The 24,571-nt window shown below is 37.9% G+C and overlaps 2 long non-coding RNA genes across 4 annotated transcripts in view; one reads left to right on the top strand and one right to left on the bottom strand.

The window, feature by feature from the left end:
* The window catches only part of LOC148113312 (uncharacterized), a 219,057-nt gene that overhangs the window by 56,475 nt on the left and 138,011 nt on the right, over positions 1–24,571 (bottom strand). The gene's annotated exons all lie outside the window — the stretch shown is intronic.
* LOC117662306 (uncharacterized) overlaps positions 22,538–24,571 on the top strand; it is an 83,850-nt gene continuing 81,816 nt past the window's right edge. For all 3 annotated transcript variants that reach the window (XR_004590316.2, XR_004590317.3, XR_009621028.2), the window contains exon 1: positions 22,538–22,681. This is a non-coding gene — a long non-coding RNA (uncharacterized LOC117662306). The remainder of the gene's footprint in view (positions 22,682–24,571) is intronic.

Genomic DNA, 24,571 nt, shown 5'->3' with positions numbered 1-24,571 from the left:
CTTCAAATCATCCATGTACATCAAGTGTGAGATTTTCAGTCCTTTCTTTGCAAGTTCGTATCCATTATTATTATTATTATTATTATTATTATTATTATTATTATTATTATTATTACTACTACTACTACTACTACTACTACTACTACTACCAGGCGTACCTGTGCGAAGGCCCCCCTGGTCATGGCCATCAAATGATCTTCTAAAGATAGCCATGAATCCGGGAGGACCCCCAGATTGCGGACCCTTTCTGAGGGAGTAAGGACCTCCCCTCTCATCACAAGTGACGGGGCCACTAGATCACGAGATGCCGGTATCCACAGCCACTTGGATGGGTTGAATCTGAGTCTGTTTCTTCCCATCCAGGCCTGTACCGCTTCCAGGCAGCAGGACATCACAGAAAAGGCATCCCCAGGGTGATCCGGGGGGGAGATATAAAGCTGAGTGTCATCAGCATATTGGTGGTACCTCATCCCGAAACCACAAATGATCTCACCCAGCGGCTTCATATAGATGTTAAAGAGCAGGGGGGAGAGAACCAACCCCTGAGGCACCCCACATGTGAGGGATCTCGGGGTGGATCTCTCTCCCCCCGTCCATACAAACTGCGAGCAGCCCGAGGGGTAGGAGGAGAACCACCGTAAAACGGTGCCTCCTACCCCCAACCCCCTGAGTCGCTGCAGTACAATACCATGGTCGATAGTATTGAAAGCTGCTGAGAGGTCAAGAAGGACCAGGATGGAGGAGCAACCCCAATCGCTGGCCCACCAGAGATCATTCACTAGGGTGACCAATGCCGTTTCCGTGCTGTAACCGCGCCTGAAACCCGATTGGTACGGAAGTCAGTTTCCTCCAGGAACTGCGGGAGCTGCTGTGCCACCACGGACTCAACAACTTTCACTATAAAGCGAAGGTTGGAGACTGGACGATAGTTGTTAAGGGAGTCTGGCTCAAGGGTGGGCTTCTTGAAGAGGGGACAAACCACTGCCTCTTTAAGTGTGGCGGGGAAGACCCCTTCCCTCAGAGAAGTGTTGAATCCAGCCTCCAGTCACCTCTCTGGCTGCAGAAACAAGCCAGGAGGGACAAGGGTCCAATAAACATGTGGAGGCACCCAGTTGACCCATGATCCTGTCCACTTCATCTATTGAAACAGGCTCAAACCCAACCCAGACATTACCATCAGGACAGGCCCCTGTCACCTCGCTAGACTCTGCCCAGTCAGAATCCAACCCAGTCCGAATCTGAGTGATTTTATCTTGCAGAAACTGTACAAAATGCTCAGTTCTGCCCTGCAAGGGGTCCTCCCTCGCTCCATGATTGAGAAGAGAACGGGTCACTCTAAACAGAGCGGCTGGGCGATTTTCTGCAGATGCAATAAGAGTGGCAAAATATTGGCATTTTGTCGCTTCCATTGCCACAAGATAAGACCTAATATGGGTTCTTAACTGTGTTCGGTCAGATTTGGATCGGGAGGATCTCCAACCACCCTCCAGGCGTCTTCTCCGACGCTTCATTTCCCTGAGCTCCACGGTAAACCATGGAGCTCCATTATTATTATTAAAATAGCAGTTTATGATGAATTTAGAGCTCTGGGAAATGAGGCAATAGCCATCTTGCTCAAAAAGCACTTGGCATTTTTTTAAAAAATTAGGTTTGCATACATGGTTTTCTGGTCATTTTCAAACATTGCTTGTTAACATCTTTTCATATTTGGGAATCCTTTGGCTTGACAGATTTAGCTACATTGTTAATACAGGTTTAAGGACTTTTTTTTCTTGGAATAAACAGCAAAAGGGTGATTATAGTTTTGACTTTAGAAAGTTACAAATGGACTAAGGGTCCAGTTAAATTTGAAATAATGCTTTGGAATTCATTATAAAGAACCTTTCCTGTTAGAAAATACTTTTGTTTTGGATTATTAAAAATGAGACTTTAAAAATTGTACAGTAGACAGAACTAGAAGGAACTAAAATTACAATGAAAGGAGATCACTCAAACTCTTGTACAGAATGAAGCAAAACATTTTAACCTTGGACATATGAAAGGATATTTTTGAACAATGGACCCAGATGTTAAGAGTATAGACTGATTATGTTTAAAAGATGCTACAGAAAAGGTGCAAGTATTACCTGACATAATTGAGACTGATTTGAAAGTGGATTTAAAAATGACAGACAGAATGAAGTAGGAAAGATGTTACACTGGTTATACAAAAGAATGTGGCAAGTGAATAATTAAAATAAAATATAAATAATAAACCAAGAGAGTGACATGAATACTATTGGATTTACAAAAGAGGCTCGTTAAAGCTTTGAAAAATTTTGTGAGACAGGACAAAGAAAAAAAATGAAAAGAAAACAAATTCTAGGACATTACTTGAATGGACTAATGATCATGATTATTAGAAGTAAGAGGAATAGAAAGTTGGTTTATTCGATAGATATGTTATTACAATAATACTTAATTCCCTTTTGCAGACATCAGGACTGAAATAATAAGGTTTTATGGATTTATTTATAGGCAACAGATGGAATATGGAACAAAGAGATAATTTGTCATATTATATGAGAAGGTGATAAATAGTTACAATTGATTCTGCTTGTTATAATGATGGGGAAATCAGGTTTTTTTAAATTTCTTTACTGCACTGCACTTTTATTTTTTATTTCTTTTCTATTTTTCTTTTCTGGACCTTCTAGGACTATTCAATGTGTGATTTACTAAATAAAATGCAGCCCATGAACTGTGTATTATGATATGCAGAAAGTATATTCCTGCTGTTAATCCAGCCTCTAGCAAACTATTGAACAGTAAAAGATTTAGCTGGCCTAGCACATGACTTGGAAAATTATGAAGCAAGTAAATCCTTCCATTGTTTTTCACATTTATAGAAATGCGTGTGTTCCATAATAATTTCTCATCACCATTGCCTTCCCTTATCTGTCAACCATTTGCCATAAAATGATTATTTCAGAAAATCAGCAGCAGCCCACACTAGTTCCATTTTTTCTGGCATTGTTAGATTAAGTCTTGATAGTTTGGCTTTCTATTGGTTACAAAAATATACTGCAAAATGAGTTCTGCAGCATATTCCCTTTTCCTCTGGGATTTGGTAAGAAATAAGGTTTTGCTTCTCAGTATAAAATAATCTGAATTTGTTCCTCTTCCCCATAAAATTAAATATTCTCCATTCTGGCAAAACATACTAAAACCCTGTTGCTGGGCTCTTTTTCTCCCTATCTGCTTTAAAAGGGTGTATGCATTTGTTTTAACATTTAATAAAATATTTAGTGGAATGTTTAATGAATATAAACCAAGGTCCCTGAAGAAGAAAGGTTTCTGAAAAATCCCTAATAATCTAATACATAGGACCATATTGTTTTGTTGAACAGAGATATTGGGAAGATATAGGGTTCAATTGCATAGCCATTGGTACATCTTGATCTACTCTCTCCAGGGGTGCTATTCAGCAGGTTCTGACAGGTTCTAGAGAACTGGTAGCAGAAATTTTGAGTAGTTCGGAGAACCGGCAAATACCACCTCTGGCTGGCTCCAGAGTGGGGTGGAAATGGAGATTTTGCAGTATCCTTCCCCTGCCATGCCCAGCAAGCCATGCCCACCAAGCCACACCCACAGAAAGGATAGTAAAAAAATTTGAATTCCAGCACTGATTCTCTCCAACTGACTTCTCTGCATGAGAAGAATGCCCATGTCCTGTCTTTAAATATGTTCTTTATTTCTAAGGCAGGCAGTCCCATAGGCATTATTGAACTGCAAGATTCCTTATCTCTTGCCACTGATGACACCGCCCTTATAAACTACAATAGCTGAAAGCTTACATATTAGTTACATCAGTTACATCTGAACGTCTGTGATGATATATTGTATTTTTTTTTTAATTTTGATTTATATGCCACCCTTCTCCGGAGACTCAGGGCGGCTTACAACACGTTAAGCAATAGCCTTCATACTTTTATATATTTATACAAAGTCAGTTTATTGCCCCCACAATCTGGGTCATCATTTTACCTACCTTAGAAAGGATGGAAGGCTGAGTCAATCTTGATTTGCATATCAATATTGATAGTTTTTTCCATTTAGATCAGAGGTACACAAACTGTGTTGTGTATAAATGTTGTGGGTCCTTTGTTAACAAATTATAATTTGAATGTGGCAGAAGAAAAACATTAAGTTGGAAAATAATCTTAACTATGTTACATTTAATTATGTTGAAATAAAATCAATTAAGAGGCCGGGGTATCTACGAGACCGCCTTCTGCCACCAATAGCCTCCCACCAACAGTTCGCTCGCACAGAGAGGGCCTCCTCAGGGTGTCGTCGGCCAGACAATGTCGGCTGGTGACCCCCAGGGGGAGAGCCTTCTCTGTGGTGGCACCTGCCCTCTGGAACGACCTACCTCCAGAGATACGCACGATACCAGACCTCCGGACTTTTCGTCGGGCCCTGAAAACACATCTATTTCATCTAGCCGGGCTGGCTTGACCCCATCCTTGCGGTTTTAAATTTGTAATTGGTTTTAACTGGCTTATTTTAAATTGATGGCCAAAATTATTTAATGTTTTTTAAATTGCTTTTAAATTTTATATGTTGCGTTTTACCATGGCTGTTCACCGCTCTGAGTCCTGTTGGAGAAGGGTGGTATACAAAATAAATAAATAAATAAATAAATAAATAAATAAATAAATAAATAAATAAATAAATAAATAAATAAATAAAATTAAGTTTTTTATCCTGGTTCAAAACATTATTTTTATGGAATGATCCTTGATTTAAACATCAAGTTTTCAACCCCAAAGAAATTGTATGCCCATAAATTTACATAGAGTGATATAGTGCATCACTAACCATGAACAAATCCTCTTTTGTTTACTTTGTGCAACTGGCCATGCTACAAGAGTCAGGTCTTTCTGAGTCAAGAAAGAGCATGCAAACAAAATGAATGTGAGCCTGATTATGCTGTAAATGAACCATACAATCTTTTTAAATTTATTGTGAATGAAACTAAAATCGAAGTCACTCTTATTTGACTTCAAAAGGAGCTCACCAAATATGTTGGAGTTAGTGCGTACTGCCTTGCACAAATATACCATACTGTGTCTTTTAATTCCTGTTGGTGGATCATTTATTATTTACTTATTTATTTCACTGGGCTTATATGTTATTCCAGTTATATTTAACTCTGAGCTTGCATGATGTTGCTGTCTCCATAATATTCAACAGTTTTACTTCAATATGTTCTCTGCATTCATAGCCCCACCATTTTCGGGAGTTTCTTAGAAGGAGAAAATTGCAGCTACAGCGTGGAAGCATTTAAGCCTTTCCAAATCCCACCAGATCATGCTGCCATAATTCAATGCCCCATTCTCAAATATCACAGGTGCTATTTCCTATGAATTTCCAGGAGGAAAGTAAAAAAAAAAAAAAAAAAAGACATGTTAGAGCTTTTTGAGAGGTTAGCATTCTTAGGATACTTCAAGCCCAAACCATTCAAAACAAAAACAAATAAGCAAAACTTTTTCTCTACCATCTAGCATAATGTAATCCTCTTGTCCTCTTTAACTTCACGCAATGTAGGTATGTAGATATGTAGATATGTATATAGCTCCAGGCCAGGGGTGAAATCCAGCAGGTTCTGACAGGTTCTGGAGAACCGGTAGCGGAAATTTTGAGTAGTTCAGAGAACCGGCAAATACCACCTCTGGCTGGCCCCAGAGTGGGAAGGGAATGGGGATTTTGCAATATCCTTCCCCTGCCACGCCCACCAAGCCATTCCCACAGAACTGGTAGCAAAAAAAACATGGATTTTACCACTGCTCCCATCTAAATAAAGGCCTTGATACAGATACTTCAGTAAGATTCTTATTTAGTAGCCAGAATCTCTCAAATTCATATATTCCACACTATTTAGTAATTCTGATTAAGCAGCAGTAGCAGTAGCAATGTCAATAGCACTTAGATTTATATAATGTCCCACACAGTGTCAGTATATTGCCCTGAACAATCTGGGTCCTAATTTTACCATTCTTGGTAAATCTTGATAACATTTTTTCTTTCAAAGGCCATCATTTTCATCCAATTATTTTTTTTTCAGGGCCTTTCAGGATAAAACCCCAGTACAGGTAGTCCTTGTTTAAGGACAAATCACTTAATGACTCTTCAATACTATGACAGATTTCCCAAAATGTTTCTTATGAACCAACTACTGCACATGCATACACATGTGGTCACATGATTGTATTTTGGGTGCCTGATAATTGGTTATAACCAATTGCAATGTCCTGACTGCAACCTGCTACATTTTTTGCTAGTTTCCATCATTTTCTGGTTTCCAGAAAATATGTCCATTTAGGAGAATTGATTCACTTAACAACCACATGGTTCACTTAACAACCATATCATCATTTATCATCCGCAGTGACTTATCATCAGCGGTGAAATGCTCCCGGTTCGGACTAGTTCGCCCGATCTGGTAGCTAGGGTGGCGGGTGGTTCAGAGAACCCGTAGCAAAAAAATTTTGCCCCCCCCCCATGCCCAGCTGAGCCGCACAATCATCAGAGGCTGTTTTTTTAAAAAAAATAAAAGCATTTTTTCTACAACCTCTTCGGCCAAAAAAATGCTTTTAAAAGTAAAAAAAAAAAAGCCTCTGACAATCCCAGCTGAGTTGCCTAATCGTCAGAGGCTTTTAAAAGCATTTTTTTTCAGCCGAAGAGGTTGTAGAAAAAATGTTTTTAAAAGAAAAAAAAGCCTCTGATGATTGCGCGGCTCAGCTGGGATCGTCAAAGGGTTTTAAAAGCATTTTTTTTTTACAACCTCTTCGGCCGACTGAGTTGCCTGATCATCAGAGGCTTTTAAAAGCTGAAGAGGTTTTAGAAAAAATGGTTTTAAAAGTAAAAAAAAAAGTTGGCCACGCTCACCCAGTCACATTACCACCACCACCCTCACCAAGCCATGCCCACAGAATCGGTAGTAACAAATTTTATATTTCACCACTGATTATCATCCACAATTTTACAACCATTATAAAACAATTGTAAAATCGAACCAGATCATATGGCAGCTGATTACTGAGCATAACAACTTACAACCAAAGCTCCAGGCTCAATTCTGATAAATAAGTGATAAGGACTAGATTTTTTAAAATATGCCCTTGAAAATAAATGAAGGACTGGAAATAACTACTGATTAGTTGACTAATGTGGGAATGGCACATTACTCTTGTTAAACAGCCATAAATAAGATTAAAATCCCTGACATAGCTACACCAATACATATTAACCACCCCGCTTGAGAGACAGCATCTAAATTTGGACTTTTCAGTTCCTATCAAGAGTGACATTTCTTCAATATTTGATTTAAGCTTCCCATCAATATTTTATTTTATTTTATTATTATTTTATTTGTATTTTATTTTATTTATTTTATTTTTGCATGGGTTGGGTTCAGTTAGGAATAATTCACACTCACTTTGTCTTATTCACACTCACTTTGATAACTTCGTTCAGTCTGTATAGAAGATCTCTGCTTCCCAAGTAGATCAGACAGGAAATATAACAAGGTGAACTAACTCAATTCTTTTGTAATGCAATATTATCAGAATTTTTCAAGTGTAAAAGTCCAAATCTTCCACCATCTTTTTTTTACCAACTGATAAATTAGGGCAAATTTCTTTCTCTGCCCAATTATTCAGCTGCAGCCCCTCCCCCTCCATTTTGTATCAGATCATCCCTAGACAGCATCTCTTCCCCTCATCTCCCAATTACAGAAGAACTCATTATGTCTATTAATGTACCTGCAGGGGCTATTCCTCTAAAGTTGCCTGGTAGTCATTTTCAGATAGAAAATTATAAGTAGAACACTCAGAATTACTTTTCATTACTTAAAACAAGATCTGTAAGAATGTCAAGATACATTTCAAGAATTTATGCACCTTACTATTATCTATAAACCAAGACAGGGCAATAGTATTTGGGGTGGGGAAAAAATAAATAGGAAAAAAAGAGAAATGTATTAACTTTTTCACATTTAGATTATACACCTATCATTACCACATGCAAACATATAATATACAAGTGTCGTGATAAATATTATAAACAGTCGACATAGCTTACGGGCATAAAGTGAAAGCTTTCCGAGAAAATAGAAAGTGGCAAGTCTTTGTGAAACGTTGCTAACGTTAGATGTAGATTAGCATTATCATCACAGCTAGCACCCTGGAAGTTTAACTGCTAATGTATGTTGTGTTAGCACATTTAAAATCTATATTTACAGACATTGGGATAGCATGTGCTTATTAATAAATTACATACTGATAAATCATCAAAATGCCCCTCGATTTTCTAATCCACTTTAAACTTTTCTGATTAGCAATACCTTGCTCCTGAACTAACTAATGAAATTGAGAATTAGCCCTACTTTGTCCCCAAACTTTTAAACACCTTTCACAAATATAGTATGCACATTTTCTTCTTGAGACATTTTGTCCATCCCCATTCAAGTAAATACAGATTCAAATTGATTAGTATAAAAAAAATTGCAGTGGACTAAAGGAAACACAATTTCATGTATGCTTCCTTAAATTGCGTGTGATCTAGATGGTCCTTTGTAAAAGAACATAGGATAGGAAAATTCTTGTTATTGCTTAGAAAGAGCCTCTAGCTGATTGGCACAAGTCCTAATGCAATGTTTTTCTTTTTACAGATGTTTGTGGTTCTATAGACAGAGAAATGGTATTGGTGACAAATCACATACATCTTCTAAAACAATTATATGTCTGATATAGTAAGAAATCTGGTGATTCTTGCATACAAGGTGTTCCTTAAAAACACATATGCTGTTTGCTTCCAATATCCTATTTTGTATTCTCGATCTGTACTTGAATTCTTAAAGTACACAAAAAGAGCAATGTTTGTGGAGAATCTATATTGTTTCTAGTCATTGGAGAAAAGTGGAACAGCAATGGGAGGGGACAAGAGGATTCGGACTAATCAAAGCATTGTGATGCAATGCCATACTGGTTTTCTTGTCAAAAGCACGAAGATCCTGCAGATAGTGTAAGAAAAATGACATGCTGAAGAAAGTTGTTAGGGTATACAGTATTTCTTTCAATTGCACCAAAACAAAATCTTGGCATCAAGGAACAAGATTTCCTTTCCACCCAGACAGAAGAACAAAAGAACTTTTCATCCTGAAAATGGAAATACATCTGCACAGTATTGGGTCTCACTCTTATACAAATTTGTTGTCTTGGACCAGAAATCTGAACATTGCATTTTTCTATTTTGAGACAGTTTTTGTAAAATCATATATCTGTGTAAGGATCCTTTGGCATTTTACTCAAATGAGTAAGACATTTTTATCATCAGAATTTTAGATCAAATCAAGAAATCAATATTTATTGCAAACATAACATATGAATATAATTAATGGGATACTCTTTTTCATACTAGAATTACAAAACTGGTAGATTTATGGTTATGTTTTTGTGTGTCCATAATAGATTAATAGAGTTTCAGGGTGAGCTTCCAAAATTATGAGATTCAAAATCATACATAATAGCGTTGTCATTAGAGTTGGTTGTAGTTTTTCACTTTGTCATTGAGCAGTTCTACCTTGGACTCTGTGCTTCAGTCGATGTCAAATTTATATTTATATATTTAGTTCACCTTTGCCTTGTTAGTTTCTTAAAGGAATCCATATTAGAAAAAAAAAATCTGAACTGTTTGAATCAATATCTGATTCTCAGAGAGCCATAACCTTATGTTTATGTTATTGTTAACTAAAGCTCTTTGGCTCATAGTAAATATTGTTGCCAAGTCTAATGAAATATATTTCCTAAAATCTTTCATCCATCATGAAAGAAAATGTTTATTTTCATCGGAAGTAAAATTTTTCACTTCACTGTCAATTCAAAGTGAATATAATTCACTTCAGTGGCCCATTTGTGGGATGTGATGTGTATGAATTCTCAATAGGAAGGAGGAAAGAAGGAAGAAAGGAAAGACTGATGGATGAAGAAGAATGGATATTGATGATACTGTAAAGGGACCAAATAGGTGATCTAATATTGTGCTATGCATGGTTTAATACTACCCAATATATTTGCAGAACGGTTGCTATTAATATAACAAAATGCAGGCAATATCATTCCACACATGATTTGACATAAATGTTTTTATTGCCTAAGTCAAATGACAAAATAACATCCCACTCCACATACTAAGATTAACTTGACTGACAACAGAATCTTATTTCAAAAATAGCAAGACTGTAGCATACCAAAAAGATCAGCTTAGCATACAGGTACGAGATACCAGTAATTCATACTGCACATATGCTGCCTAAGGGAGATAGCATATTTATCCTTACATCTTTTACCTTTTATGTTATTTTTTTCTCCAAACATAAATTTTCCCCTGAAAATTCACTGCAAAATAGACGATTTTACACCATTAAGAAGTGAACTGCCAATGACATGATAGAAATTTCTGCCAACACCATGAATTTCTGTACTGTCTCTAACCCCAAAGAAGAGAACTTAAAATCAATCTAGATTAACCCATTGGATCTATAATCACCCTTGCAATGAGGTTAAGCAGCTTGAGAAGGAATACCGTGAGGAATACGTGAGGGGATAATAACAGCACTGCCAGATTATCCCTCATACCCAGCAACCTGCAAAATTAGTGATCTTTGAGGATCAGTAATTGGAGATTAGTGCATGCAAAGCACATGCACGAAGCAAAATGGTTGTTACACCAGTTGAAACCCACTGATGTACATTGAACAATCTGAAATCCAGCTAGATTTATCTCAGTCATATAAATTCCCATTTCCTTAGCTAGCACCTCCAAGGATGGATGGGTGGTTCACTGTCACTGAAGATCTACTGATCAAAAGAAGATCTAATAATCTGGGACCTAACTCTGTGTCTCTACAATACACATTAATATTTTAATATAATAACACATTAATATAATTAATAACACTTTAATTATTTGTAACTGCAAGCATGTATATGCACTTCAGCCCTTATTCTTAACACCACAGGGTTGAGTATTGAGTCCCTTACTCTGTACTATTTATGTGCATGACTGCATTCCCACTCATGCTAGTAATGCTATTAATAAATTTGCAGATGATACAACAGTGGTGGGACTCATCTTTGGGAGGGGGGATGAGTCTGTCTATTGAGATGAGGTGGACCGATTGCATTCGTGGTGTGGAGACAATAACTAGATCCTTAATACCAATAAGACCAAGGAGCTTATAGTAGACTATAAAAGGAATAGATTAGAGATCCAGCCGTTGCTTATCAATGGAGACTGAGTGGAGCAAGTGACCAGTTTTAAGTTTCTGAGTGTTATCATAAAAGAGGACCTGACCTGGGGCAATCACATTGCAGCACTGGTCAAAAGGGCCCAGCAGAGACTACCTGAGACTTCTCAGAAAACAACAACTGAATGAAAAACTGCTGGTGACCTTCTACTGCTGCACCATAGAGAGTATTTTAATTTACTGCACCTGTGTATGGTTTGCCAATTGCACAGTGGCAGATAGGACAGCACTCCAGAGGGTCAACGTCATTGCCCAGAGGATCATTAGTTGACCTCTCCCCACTGTGGAAGAGCTTTATACCTCCTGCTGCCTTAAGAAAGTTCAAAACATTCTTAAAGATCCATCTCATCCTGGATGCCCTTTTTTGGAACTATTACCATCTGGCAGATGGTACAGGATAATGAAAACAAGGACAAATAGGCTGAAAAATAGCTTCTATCCCAGAGCAGTAACTATATTGAATTATATATTGTATAGTGCAATATTAATGCAATATCAGGTTTTCAGTTCAATTGTATAGAATGTGAAGGATGTGTGTTTGTGTTTTATTTTTATAGTTATAATGTACACTGAAGATGGCATTTAATTTCGTTATACGAGGTGCAATGACAATAAAGTAAACTTTTTAGCCCTCTTTTTTTTTCTTCTCCACAAATGCTGACCTTAACTTAGTGGTCCTCTGTTGCACCATATATTTGGACAGAGCTCAGAGAATGCACTATTGCGCAGGATTCAAAGTGACACCTACATATATCTGCCCAGGGCAAAATATGATAAAATGATGACAATGAAAGATAAGGCTGAAGAATAGTAATACAAGTAAAAAGAAAATGTTGATGATATCCATTCTTTATCCTGTCAAAATATTTTCTTTGTCTGGGACCAAAGAGTACATACATGATACTTCTGGCAAGTCGACAGTAAAAAAAAACCAAAAAAAAAAAAACCCTCTCTTTCTTCCTCCTTACTTCATTTCCTCTTCCTTACAAAATCTTACAAAATGGAAGGTGTAATACTTCCAAATTTCAAAATCAAAACTTTGACATGACTAGAAACATATGTAAGTAAAGTGAAAAGAAAAAAAAATAAAGAATGTAAACAATAGTAAAATATTAATTCAGTATTATATTCTGAACTAATTTTAAATGTTCGGAATATTATAAATGCATTTATAATGCAAAGAAACAATTTTAATTAGAATAACTGAAAGTAGTGATAATTGCTTAAATTTAAATCATAAATTTAAATCAATTTAAATAATAAATGCTCATTAGGCATATATCTTTAAGTCAAGTCCCAGTAGTATGTCCAATCTGTGACTCTTTTATTTTGGGTAGACCACAAATCTAAACTCTTTTACTGTAAAGCATTGTGGAAGGATGTAAGGAAGGGCAAGAAAAAAATGGCAGAAAACAAGACAATTGCCAGAAAAATCATCATTTTGTCTTCGGATGCCTAGAAATGATACTTCTGCAACAAACTGAGAAAGTGAGTTGAGAATAATCAGGAGGTGCTTCTGATAATATTACTTAGAGAAGAGAAAAATTGAAAGAAAATTCTTTGTTTCTGGGTTTAGTCACAATATGATTTCAGCCAATCAGGAATTGTGTTCTGAACATGGATGGTAAGATAATAGCAAAAAGGTTTGATTGTGCTGATATCACTAGCAACATGCACAATTAATTAAACAGTGTGTATGCATAAGTTACAACAATGTAATTAAACAGGAGAAGAGGAGTATTCTATTTTCTTTCTGGCACTATTTAAAATATTTTTTTAGGAAAATTGCAATGGTTCAGTTCTAAAGTAAAAAAAAAAAACTATAACAAAAAATGAGAAAGAACTCTTCTTCAGCTTCTCTAATGATGTTGGTGTCCTTGGCAATACGTTTGCTATCTTTAGCCAAAACAGATGGGTTTTTCTCTTGGTAACTGTAGTGTAAACAAGTAGCATGAGAAGGTTAATGTTTCCTTACTACATGGAGCACCTTGGATGAAAACACCAACTTTGTTTTTGCATGCCTGGTTTACAGAATAAGTCTCGTATAATCAGTGCAGCCATTTGCAACTCAATGCTTAATTTGCAGTTATTTGTAGCTCAAAATGTGTCTTGCTATATAATTCTGCTCCCATTAGATTAAAAGACCTGATTATATTTTGAGCCAAGTTTTCAGTTGGTAAAATACTAAAGCCCCACTCTACAAGGTGATGATTATTTATTATATTTATTTATTTTTCTTATACTTATATGCCGCCCTTCTCCCAAAGGACTCAGGGCGGCTCACAGAAATTAAAACGATAAAAACAACAAAAATAACTACCAAAATAATCAATGAAAATCTCCCTATTAAAAATCACCCATCAGGTCAGCAAATTTGTTGGAAAAGCCATGTCTTCAGGTCACGGCAGAAAGAGCGGAGGTCAGGGGCCGTCCGGAGCCCCGTGGGTAACCCATTCCATGAGCTACTCCAACTTAATAATATACAGGTGGCTTGCATGATTTCAACTCAAGCAAGCACATTAAGTGCCTCTGGTTGTCAAACTCTTAGAATAATAATAATGGCTATAATTCTTTATTTATTTTTAATTATTTGTATCCTGCCTTAATTATTTTTACAAATAACTCAAGGAGGTGAACATATCAACACACCTTTCTCCTCCTATTTTCCCCACAACAATCCTGTGAGATGAGTTGGGCTGAAGGAGAGTCACTGGCCCAAAGTCACCCAGCTGGCTTTTATGGCTAAGACAGGACTTGAACTCATGGTCTCCTGCTTTCTAGCATAGTGACTTACCTACTTTAGAAATAATTAAACACATATCTAATCTTTTTCTCTGATATTTCCTTTTCAAATATAAGGCAGAAGAATAAGAAGAGCAAAACAAAACAAAATGATGAAAAGAATGAAAAGATCATTTTCTGACCCATGGTCATTTTGGATTCGAGTCTGAAGATGATGAAAGGATGGTGAGATAATAGACAGCTTTCCCTTTGATTAAGTCTCTTTCTTAAATTCTGAGCAAAGCTCAAGCAAATCAATGGTTGCTTAGCAAATATATTTGACGCTGATACTGACTCAGCTACATTCCTCCATATGCCAACAGCTAATGGATATTACATAGAATGTCTGAATAACAATAATAATAATGCCAAATTAATTCATATTTATTTAAAGTATTGCATGAATAATTAATGAATAGGAATGAATGAATTAGTAACAATTTTCTCCAATGTCAGACAATTCGTTTATTTTAAAAATGAACTTTTTATATATCTTTCTATAGGTCACTGAAGGTAATATGTAGTAACACCATTATGAAGCAAAAGTAAAGAAAGATTGTACAAATAGGAAAATAAGCAATGAAATTATACATGAAAAATGTTATTTAAATTGCTTCAACAATTGTGATAAAAATAAGAGAAGCAGTAATCAGTATCATCTTCATGAAATTAATAACTAAAAAAAAATAGACAGCTCTGCATCATCATGTTTGGAAGATATGAATAAATAGAATAGAATCATAGTGCTGGAAGTGACCTCAGAGATCTTCTAGTCCCATGATGGCGAACCTTTGCCACGCGTGCCACAGGTATTCAGGCAGGCATTCAGAGTCTACTATGCGGGCACACAGGTCTTCACCCCAGCCCAACTCCACCACGCATGTACATGCACTTCCCACCGGCAAGCTGGACTTTGGGTGTCTGCCATGTATGCATGGGGGGGCATATAGGGTATTCATGCGAGCAGGCATGGGAGGGCAGAGCGCATGCACAGGGGGTGCAGGAGGCTTTCCAGGCCCAAAATGGGGCACAGGGGGCCTTGTGCTGTGCCCCCGCACTCATTTTGGCTTCCAGGTTGGTGCAGGAAGCTTTTCAGGCCCAAAATGGGGTGCAGGGAGCTGCGCAAGTGCCCCATTTTGGGCCTGGAAAGCCTCTTGCACCAACCTGGAAGCCAATATGGGGCACGGGGGGCACATGTGTGGGGGGTGCTCACATTGTATTTTATTTATTTATTTATTTATTTATTTATTTATTTATTTATTTATTTATTTATTATTATTTGAACTTGTATGCCGCCCTATCTCCAAAAGGACTAAAGGCAGCTCACAACAATAAAAACAAGCAAAATCAATGTTAAAAATACCAGCCAGGCGAAATAACCATGTTTTAAGGTCACGGTGGAAAGAGCGAAGGTTAGGGGCCACCCGGAGCTCCAGGGGGAGCTGATTCCACAGGGTAGGTGTGCCCACAGAGAAGGCCCACTCCCTAGGGATCACCAGCCGACATTGTCTGGCCGACGGCACCCCAAGGAGGCCCTCCCTATGAGAATGCACTGGGCGATGGGGAGCTGTTGCTGGCCGCAGATGGTCAGCCAAATACCCAGGGCCTAAGCCATGTAGGGCTTTATAGGTAATTACCAGCACCTTGAATCTCACCTGGAGGGCAACCGGTAGCCAATGCAGGTCCCGCAGGAGAGGTGTAACATGACAGTGTCAGGACACTCCCATTACTACCCGCGCGACCGCATTCTGCACCAGCTGAAGCCTCCGAGTGGTCTTCAGGGGCAGCCCCATGTAGAGAGCATTGCAGTAGTCGATCCGGGAGGTGACGAATGCATGGATGACTGTGCGTAGGGCGTCATGGTCCAGGTAGGGGCTCAACTGGCGCACCAGATGAATCTGAGCAAATGCCCCCCTGGTCACGGTCGTAACATGATATTCAAAAGTCAACTGTGAATCCAGGAGGACACCTAAGTTGCGCGTCCTATCAACAGGGGCAACACCTCACCCCCCATAATGAACGATGGAATATTCCCTTGGAACCGGGATGCCGGTATCCATAGCACACCCACATTTTGGGGGTTCAGGCACGTGTGTGAATTCACACACTAGAGTTCACTTTGGGCACTTGGCACCAAAAAAGTTAACCATCACTGTTCTAGTCAAACTCCTTGTCAAGGCAGGAGACCTGATATCATCCATGGCAAATGGTTGTCCAATATTTCCTTGAAAACGTCTACCAAAGGGTAGAAAACCTCTACAACTCTGGGAGGCAAGCTGTTCCATTGATTAATTGTTCTTACTGTCAGGAAATATTTATTTTGTTCCAGGTTGGATCTCTCTTTAACAAGTTACATCCCAGTCATTGCTTCTTGTCCTACCGTCTGGTTCTTTGGAGAATAAGTCAACCCGTCTTCTTTTTGACAAGAACTGGAAGACAGTTATCATGTCACCCCTAAACCTTCTCTTAGTTAGGCTAGACATACCTAATTTCTTTAATAACTACTGAGAGGACAATCTTATAAAAATCTACTCAAAATAAAGATCTAAATTCAGTGGGATATACATAGGATTGATATTGGTTGCAGGAATGGGCAATAATTGTTTCCTTCATACTTTCCTTATGGATTTTTCAGAAGGTTAGGCAAAGTTGAAATATTATTTGCCATCCATAGGATACTGGGGCTGCAAAAATTTGGGGAAACAGAATAATAATGTTGTTTCAATAGCTCTCCCCAACATCATCTAAAAGCACTTTTCCTTTAATAGTCAAATGTTATTTTCCTTTATTCTGAGTCTTAAATGCAGTCTGGAGAGTCTTTAAACTACTTAGGACAAATTGAGAATCCATTAAGCATTAGTTAAAATCAGAAGTAAGGTTGCTCCCTCAGTCTTAAGCCTATTAAGTCCTTTAGTCCTGGGATGATATACAGTTCACACTAAGCAAGGAAGAATTTGGTTGGAATCCTGCCTTATTTGTTTTGCAGTGAAATAAGAATTTGATCGATACAGCTGGAACAGTCCCATTTATCATGGTTGAGATGGTTGATTCTGTCCCACCAGTTTGGACTAGTTGAGCCTGATTCTGTCATTTCAAACTGTTGATTGTCTTCTGTTGACATGGAAATGCAGTTTTGTTATACTGACTGTAGTTCAGTTCCAGAGGATATTTCCCCTACACTTCCTACAATTTCACAATTGTCTTGTGCCTTTCAGCCTGGGCTATTGATGGTTGTTGACGTACCTGACATATAATGGTTATAAATAAATAAAACTGAATGATAAATAGCGAGAGTGCAATATAGGCAATTTCAATGAAAGGTATTATCCTATAAACATGTTGAAATATAGTAGTGAATCCTGTGAAAAATGATGAAGCTGCAGATACAGATAGGGTAAACATGGTAAGCCATACTTTACCTATGAATGGGCTCTGTGCTTGACTGGAAAAATGTCAATATTATTCCTTTTACAAAGAAAAAGGGGTAAGAGTAAAAACGAGTAAGGGGATTAGTTTGCTAAATTTGCTGTTAAATTGTTATCAAAAGGTGCAAGGCTGACAATGAGCAAAATTTAAGAAGTGCTATGTGAATTTAAATGTGAAAGATGGTGTTCAAAATAGTTTTTTTCCCTCTCTTCTGAAGACTAATCTTCAACAAGTCACTGAGAAATGCATGAGTATGAGAAATGAAGTTCATTTTAATTGTGAATAGTCTAGTTTAATTCTTGTATGAATATGAAATGAAGGTTGATTGTTGAATGCAATAATAGTGATAAAATTGTCGTATGATGAAGCATTAACAAATGGTTTGACACTAACCAGGGAGGAAGGCAAAGATGTATAATGTTCCCTTTTTGGGCAATGTATTTATGGAATGATATACAAAAATGCTTATAATGACATTAGAACATTGTTGAATGTGAATGCATATGCACTATTGTGCAGGCAATATAATGTTGATTGAGAACCTCAATGATTTTCAGGAAATTTGAGTGACTCAATGAGGAGCATGGATCTAAAACTTAATAAATCAAAAATCATGGTTATGTCACAAAAAATTGAGTGAATGATTGGAATTTATACACAGAAGACAAAAAAGCTACTGTACTTAGATAATTTGAGTATCTTGATAAAGGTTTAGTAAAGATGGGAAATTTTGTAATATATTGTATAATGCTGATAAAAGGGAGAAGATAGTGCAAAGGTCTAAACCAAGAAATACATGTTTATTTTAAAGATCATGCTCTTTTGAAATGTTTCATTGTTACATGAAAAGTTGTAGCTAGGTATATCAAGAGAAGTATAAAATTCAGGAGGAACGGGTTACTCAAAGAGTTGTGTGTGGTTAACTAGGAAAAGTATGGTGAATATCTGAATGAATGCAGACTGAATGCAGAAGAGACTGACTTGTATGAAACAAGTAAACTGAGGTAATCTAGTTATAATAGTGAGCATTAACAAAGGCTGAATCACAAAACCAATGTAAAAAGAAAAGATAGAATTGGTTAAGAGGGTAAGAAAAAATAGGAATATAGTAGCTGAGTGGTGCTGATGATGTTTTCAGAAAAAAGAGGCAAGAAGTGGGGGGGGGAAACAAAAGCTAAATTATATTAAATGGTGTATCACTGTGATGGAAGCAATTATGGTTTCAAAGATGAAAAGTTACAGAGAAGCAAAATGAACGTTGGTGTTGAACCTGTCACAACTTAAATCTCTAAACAGGAATAATCAGTGGTGAAATCTAAAATTTGTTACCGGTTCTGTGGGCATGGCTTGGTAGGGGGGATAATGTGACTGGGTGGGTGTGGCCATTTTTTTTTTAATTTTAAAACCATTTTTTCTTCGGCGAAGAGGTTGTAAAAATGCTTTTAAATGCCTCTGATGATCCAAGCTGAGTTGCCTGATCGGCAGAGGTTTTTTAAGAAGCCTCTGCCAATCAGGCAACTCAGCTTGGATCGTTAGAGGCATTTAAAAGAAAAAAAGAGTTTTTTTCTTTTAAAACCTTTTGATGATCCCAGCTGAGCCACGCGATCATCATTGGCTTTTTGTTTTTTCTTTTAAAAGCATTTTTTGGCCGAAGAGGTTGTAGAAAAAATGCTTTTAAAAGTAAAAAAAAAGCTTCTGACGATTGTGCGGCTCAGCTGGGCATGGGGGGGGGCAGGGATTTTTGCTACTGGTTCTCCAAACCACCCGCTTCCATCGCTACGGGATCAGGTGATCCGGTCCGAACCAGGAGCATTTCACCCCTGGAAATAATCCTTGGTTCCATTTGTTGAGAAAGGTATAATTTTATTAAACATCAAGTGCATTGCAGTATTGCATAGCCCAAACTGAGAACCGTGCACCAAAGTTTTACTTTTCTTTCCTTAACTGTCTCTCACTGCCACCCCAGTGTAGCCAATTAGGTTCAGGCAAGATGTTTTCATAACGGTCAGTCCAAGTGCAATTTGGTATGCAGTTCCCTTCTTCTTCCAACTGGGTGTGATGACCCAGGGCACGGCACAGAGATAACACAGGCAGTTTGCAGTTCAAACCATCCCTTAACTGCTCCAAATTTTCCCAAACACTCCCATATTTCTGGCACGTCCCAGAGCAAAGTGATGACCACACACACCTCAAGCAGCCTCTGTCTGCAAATAGTCCAGCCAAATGCTGTGAGCACCACGGCTGCAAAGCAAGAAATCCAGCAGGGCCAGTCGTGGAGTCCAGGGAGCAAAGAAGCATGGCAAGTAATGTAGAAATCCAGAAACAATGCAGGGAATCCAGGAAAGGTCAAATGTCAGCACTCAACACTGTGAATTCAGCATTTGTTCCCGACAAATGCTCCTCTCTACAGCGTCTCCTTAAGTCTCAGGCCCCAGGTGTGCTTTGTGAAGAGAGATGGGGTTCTCTCCTCCTGAGTATTTGGCTCAGTCTGCACTGTTCTTGCTTTCTCTCCACTCTCTGTGCTCGAGGATCAGGAGGGGGTGGTCTTTGCTCATCGCCTGAGCTCTGTCTCTCATGTTCACTGCTTAGCCTTTCCTGGTCATCCTGCCTCCCTTCCTGCCTCCCTACAAGCCATCCCAATCTTGGAAGCCTCTGGCCTGACTGGGCCTGTTCCACCCCATTTTCCTCCCAAACCAACAAAGCCACCCCTTTGATCTTCGTTGGTTCCAGTTCCGACTCGTCTCCCTCCGCAGATTCAGGCTCCGACGGGGGCATGACACTGGGTAACCTTGAGAAGGCATCTTGAGGGGGCACAGAATTTACTTTCATTTCCCCAAACACTCCCCCTTCATTATCTCTCCTCATAGCTCGTGGCAGTCTGTCACCAGATAGCAGCAAAGCACAAGCAAGCATAAGGTGGCAGGTAACATTTGGTATAAACTAGATTTAGTTATATTTTCTTATTTATTTCATATGCTTAATTTCTTTGATTTACAATTTCTTCCATCATTTCTGCACTTTGTGCAATGCTACTTACCCTGAAAAAGAAAAGTATGGTGCCCATCTATATGTTTATACATATGTTTAGTTTTCATATGAATACAGCTATTGTTTTTCTCTTCTTACCACAGACAGCTAGCAATTACTATATGCTATACATTATATATTATTAATGTTGATAATATATACATTATTTATCTATCAAAATTCATTAAAACATGATTTTGTAAGTCCAAACAGATTGTAAGTAATTTCTCTTTTTTTAAAAAAAGTATCTTGTTAATTGTGATTCTGCTCATTTTAGTCATAAACCTGGAAGAAACAATAATTAACAAAGAAAACAGATATTGCAGTCTAGGAGATAATTTGATTCTGTAATACTGAGGAAAAACCTCCACACTACATTATTTTAGCAAGTGTTATAAATTCTCTCATTAATTTCTTATATTGACACCTATGAAATCTTAGAGACATAGCAAGTAAGAGTTGAGGAATATTAAGTGCTTTCAGATCTAGCTATGGTAAAATGGGATTACCAAAAAGAACTAAATCTGAAGGTTTGTGGGAGTTGATTTGTTTAAGCTTATTTCTAGAAATTCATCTTCTATCCCTAAAGTCATTGGGAGATTAGCAGCATATAAATTTTAAAAAGGAAGATTTTTATTGGCTGAAGAATTTAGTACATTGTAAAGTGTGGGAGACACAATTCTGAATTGCCAATCTTAGCCTTCTTCAGTCATTTGTGGGAAGGGGAAAATGCTCAAAATGTATAGATATGGACATAATCAGCACAGTTTTGCTCCCAGCTCTTTCCAGTCTTCACATGTTTAGACAAAATGGGGGGGGGATCGTAGTTCATGTAGTCCTCAACTTACAACTATTTAGTAACTGTTCAAAATTACAATGGCACTGAAAATAGTGACTTATGATCATTTTTCACACTTATGACTGCTGAGCATCACCATGATCATGTGATCAAAATCCAGATACTTGGCAACTAGCATGAATTTATGATAGTTCCAGGGTCCCAAGAACATGTGATCATTTTTATGAACTTCTGACAAGCAAAGTCAATGGGGAAACCAGATTCACTTAACAGTGTTACTAATTTAACAATTGAAATGATTCAATTAGCAACTTTGGCAAGAAAGAAACTGTTGTAAAATGGGCAAAACTCACTTAACAATTATCTTGCTTAGCAACAGAAATTTTGGCTCATTTGTATTCATAAGTCAAGGACTACCTGTATTCATTTTTGTCACTCTGTATGATTCAAAAGTCAAATGACATCACTCTCTACAATTTCAGAAGAATGGCTGAATGGATTTTCGTATTACTCCAAATGGTATATTTCATCAGGATTGCATCTGAAATATAAGGTGTCTTTATCTCAAAAACATTTTTGGAATCAAGATGTCAACCCTGAAGCTGGCCCAACTGTGGCCATTTTCTTTTCTGTAGCTTTCCTCTAAGGAAGTTTGTCTTCACATTGCTTCAGGACTGACACAGCCTGGAGTTAAGGGGCCCGGGGGGGGGGGGGGGCGGGATGTAGAGATAACTTGGACGTTGAAGCCAAAATAAAATTCTTTCGCCTGGGAATCAAGGACATTCATGCAGGTGTTCCAAAGGTGGAGATTGGTGGAGATTGAAGTCACCTAGCAACTGGACCTTATGCTGATTGGACCATGTGACTGGTGACTCGGGAGAAGTGACAAACTTTCACTTTTAATTGGGTGTAAAACCGGCGGGAATTTGGAGCTGCTTTTCCACCAAACTTGTGCCAATAAAATGTTCTTTGAGGAGTATGCCTGCCTCGGAGTTCTCATTGTTGGGGATGTATTACTTGGAACCTTGACACAAGACATGTCACATAGCAACTATGGCCTTCTGGTGCTTTGTTCTGCCTTTTCTTCTACAGTGCATGCACAGATGTGAGGAGCTGTAACTTCATGGGCTTCATCCCCCAAGCTGGCGCTTGCAATGTGGCACCAGTCTACTACCATTTCCGTTGTGTGGTGCTTCCTGTGTCATGGCATCTTTGTGCAGTGGACAACCTACATGCCTGCTTGTGGGAGCTATATATTTCACCATCTACACTTCATCCTGCAACTCTGTTGAACAGTAAGGAATATAAATTAACACAAACAAACAAAAATTAAGTCAGAAATTGCTTTTCCTGTGCAAAATTGGAGAACTTGAACCACTTGGAGTGGTTTTACAAGTTAAGCATTTTACTAAATTAGAAAGCCCATAGGGCGACTCTGAATCAGTCCTTCTTTTTCATATGTCCTACTTCACAGGATTTGGCATATAATTATTTTAATCTGTTTAATCAACTTGAATGCCCAGAAAAAAGATAGAAACTTAATGTAGCAACAATGATAAAATTTCCATAATAATATTATTGATAATAATGTTACTTTCCTTTCCTCATTACAAATAGAAAACCAGATTGGTCTTATCTATTGAGCTGAGAAATTACAAATGCAAAAATTTTCTACTTTCTAGCCAGAAAAAAAATAAATAACAGTATTTGCTGTGAAAATGCTATTTTCTTCTTCCCTGTCATCCTCTTTTCTATTTTCTATTTCTATTATGTCTTTTGGACTGTAAGCAGGAGAGCAGATACAGGTTAAGTACTGATCATTATAAGCCATTTTAAGAGAGTTTTTTTTTTCCTTGAAGAAACGAACCCTTTATATAAAGTTTAAGCTGATACCTTGGGTCTTTTATGCACTAAAGTAGGAAGTGATACCTAGACATTTGTTAGATAGCATCCCAGAATGTCTATAACAAAACAAAAGTCATTAGAGTGCTGAAAAGTGGATGGTAGTGTAGTGCCTCGTAAATAAATATGGTAAGAGAAAAGAAAGTGAAGCATTTTTTCTGATCGCATTTTTTCTTGTGATCTTTTATATAATCATAGATGCATGAGTTGAATCAGCTAACTATTGCTATCAGGTGTCAATTTATTCTGAGTGTTGAGAATGTTTGCATTTGTATTCTGTTGGTAGATAAGAAAATTATTGATTTAATTGGGATAATGATAGGGCATCTAGAAAAGGAGTATCTAAAGCAGGGGTGTCAAACTGGCGGCCCATGGGCTGGATGCGTCATATGCAGGCCATGTCCACCCCAGCTCCACAAAGGCAAAAAATGTTGCAATATGTCACGATGCATCATAATGACACAATTGAGTTTGACACCCATGATCTAAAGGTTCTTTCAACATGGAATTGCAATTCTTGGGCATTTTTAGCATCATTAACACATTAATTTGAAAGATGTCTAGCTTTTGATCTGTCCTATACAGATGCTTTTCTTCTTTCACATTGAATAGTGATTCTAACTAAAGAAAAAGTAGTATAGATACACAATTCCCTATAACCTACTTCCTTAATTTTCCTTTACTGCTTTATTTCAATTTTTCTCTTTACTAGTTATAGCAAGCCAAATGATTTTTAGTATTTAGGAACTTTGTCTGCTGCTGACACCATATATAATAGTCATTTTCAACCAGGGAGCTGAAGAAATTGTTTGATAAATAATGACTTATTAACTAGATCTGTGATGGCGAACCTATAGCATGCATGCCCGAAGTGGCATGTGGAGCCATGTCGCCTGGCATGCGCAGCATCATCCATTCCTCTTCCGGGTTTCTGGCGCAAAACAGAAGAACTGGTCTTCCGTTGTCTGGCATGGGCATGCACGCTGGCCAGCTGATCGGCGCATGTGCATGCATGACAGTAACTGGAGGACTTGCTTGCCAGTGCGAATACATGTCCCAGAAACCAGAAGTACCTTATCTGGCGCACGCATGCCCTATGGGCATCCCCTCTTCCTAGTTGCGGCCCTGACGAGTGCGTGTGCACAAAGTGCTCCCTTTTCGATACTCGTTGTCAAAAAAGTTCGCCGTCACTGACCTAGGTCATATATAATGGCTGACATGTCAGGCCCAAGGAACCGAGAATGACATGGGAAATTACTTCAGAGTAGTTTCTTTATTGCTGC

Source organism: Pantherophis guttatus, chromosome 5 (assembly GCF_059756535.1).
Source record: "Pantherophis guttatus breed Tessera chromosome 5, ASM5975653v1, whole genome shotgun sequence".
In the NCBI taxonomy this organism is placed as follows: Eukaryota; Metazoa; Chordata; class Lepidosauria; order Squamata; family Colubridae; genus Pantherophis; species Pantherophis guttatus.
The sequence above is the reverse complement of the archived record's forward strand: the minus strand, read 5'-3'. Positions and strand labels throughout refer to the sequence as shown.